The following is a 1,993-nucleotide window of genomic DNA, read 5'->3' on the forward strand; positions in this document are numbered from 1 at the left end:
AAATATGGCACTGAGTATACCTGTACAATGTAGGGCGTATGTACCTCGTACCTAGACGGCTAGAAAACATATCCACAAGTTAAGTTTACACCAGCGTGTTGACGCGTTTATTAATAATAATATAAAATAAATACCAAATAAATAACAGAACATAAACGTTTATTCGTTTAAATTTACAAAATATAGATTATTTGGTTATACATTATACATTATACATATTTATACATTTATACATTAAACATTAAACATTTATACATTAATAAATTATACATTATACATTAAACATTTATAAATTATATACGAGTTCGACCGAACACAAAAATGTGGAGAAAACTCGGCATAAACACGCACATACACTATATACATAATATATATACATTACGGTCTATGCCGATATAGCGCCGCAACAAAACATTCGCCGGACGAATTTCTTCGTCCGGCTCCAAAAAGAGCGGCGTTTGGGAATTCCGGCGGTTACCGTCGGGTTCGTGACCTCACCACTGTAGTCGCCGCGGATTGCCGCCATATCCTGATCACCGTTTGCCCGGTGGACAAATGGCATCACCGAACGGTTTTCTAATTCGTCACCGTCAAGCTGCACTGCTGCCGTGTTATACGTAAGACTTGACTGCGGCACGTCGTCTTCGGCCGGCCGATCGTGTGGCAAAGATAACGACGAGATGTCTGACGGCGCCTCGGCCTCGGCGACTTCTGCAGTGACAGGTGTCATCGTTACCCACGACTCGGTGGACGGTAAATCTGCCGAAACTTGCAACTCCTGCACCATGGCTGCGACAGAAGATAACTCGATATCCAGTACATCGTCTGCCGAGTTAAAACGCACAGCCACATTAGGCATCGATTTATACCGTCGCATAACTTCGGTCGTAGACGGCCAGCCGGTCTCGGATTCATCTGCGCCTACAGAGTTCTTCTGCAAAGCCATATTAGGCGTCGATTTGTATCGCCAGCAGTGCGCCAGTGAACTCTTATGATGTCTCGAGATTCCTGCGACGTTTTCGTTCGATTTTCCCGGAGCACGTCGAAAGCCTCGAAATAATTTTCGGTCACGGTCTGCATCATAGATTCGGGCAAAGTTTCCAGTGTTACAATTTGATCTTATACGGTTGAATTAATAATATATTATACGAAAAGTACGTTAAGACTTTTATAATGTACTAAGAATGATCGGTAAAGTTCGTTGTAACAAATAAGACGTACTTATAATACTGATTAGGTACGGAATATACTGTGACGCACAGAAACAAATTATTTATGTTTCAAACACTTGGGTACACCCGTGGCAACCATATTTTGTATAGATTTTTTAAATCAAGAATGTATCTAGGTTCTTTTTATTTATTATCAATAGTATTGTTATTTATTAAAAACGTATTTCTATGTTTTATAGTTATACTGTTCAAGTAGGTAGGTACATAGGCGCAAATAGCGTTTGGGTTTTGGGGGGGGCTAAAGCCTTATTTTTAGTGATGATCAAAACAAGACTCTTGCAAGACTCTTGCTATTTTCACAAAATATATATAAAAAAAAACTAAATACCTACCTGTTATAGCAGTGTGTAGGATTTTTGCTATGATCTCTAAGATGAAACTTAGTCCAATATATTACATAGTATATTCATAAATCAAACATTAACAAAAAACAAGTCAAACGATTTAATGTTTGTTACACTCGTTTAAAACTTTGCATTTTTATATTATGCACCATGCTTAAAAGTACATATTTGAGGTTTTTCGTAATATACTAATACTAGCTCTAAGTGTAACTCGGGGCCCGTTGGACTCGCTGAAAGTGGATACCGATTTTGGAGACAATGTCGTTGGAATTATAAAAGTCACGACAGTAAAGTTGTAAGACGAAAATGTAGGATTTGTGATAAGGATTAGTGATATGGATTGGAGATAAGGCTTGACGTTTTTACGGGAATGTTTAAAAGTTAGAGCATCTAGCAATCCGTCACAAACGTTGTAAA

The sequence above is a fragment of the Acyrthosiphon pisum genome, chromosome A2, assembly GCF_005508785.2.
Source record: "Acyrthosiphon pisum isolate AL4f chromosome A2, pea_aphid_22Mar2018_4r6ur, whole genome shotgun sequence".
Lineage (NCBI taxonomy): Eukaryota > Metazoa > Arthropoda > Insecta > Hemiptera > Aphididae > Acyrthosiphon > Acyrthosiphon pisum.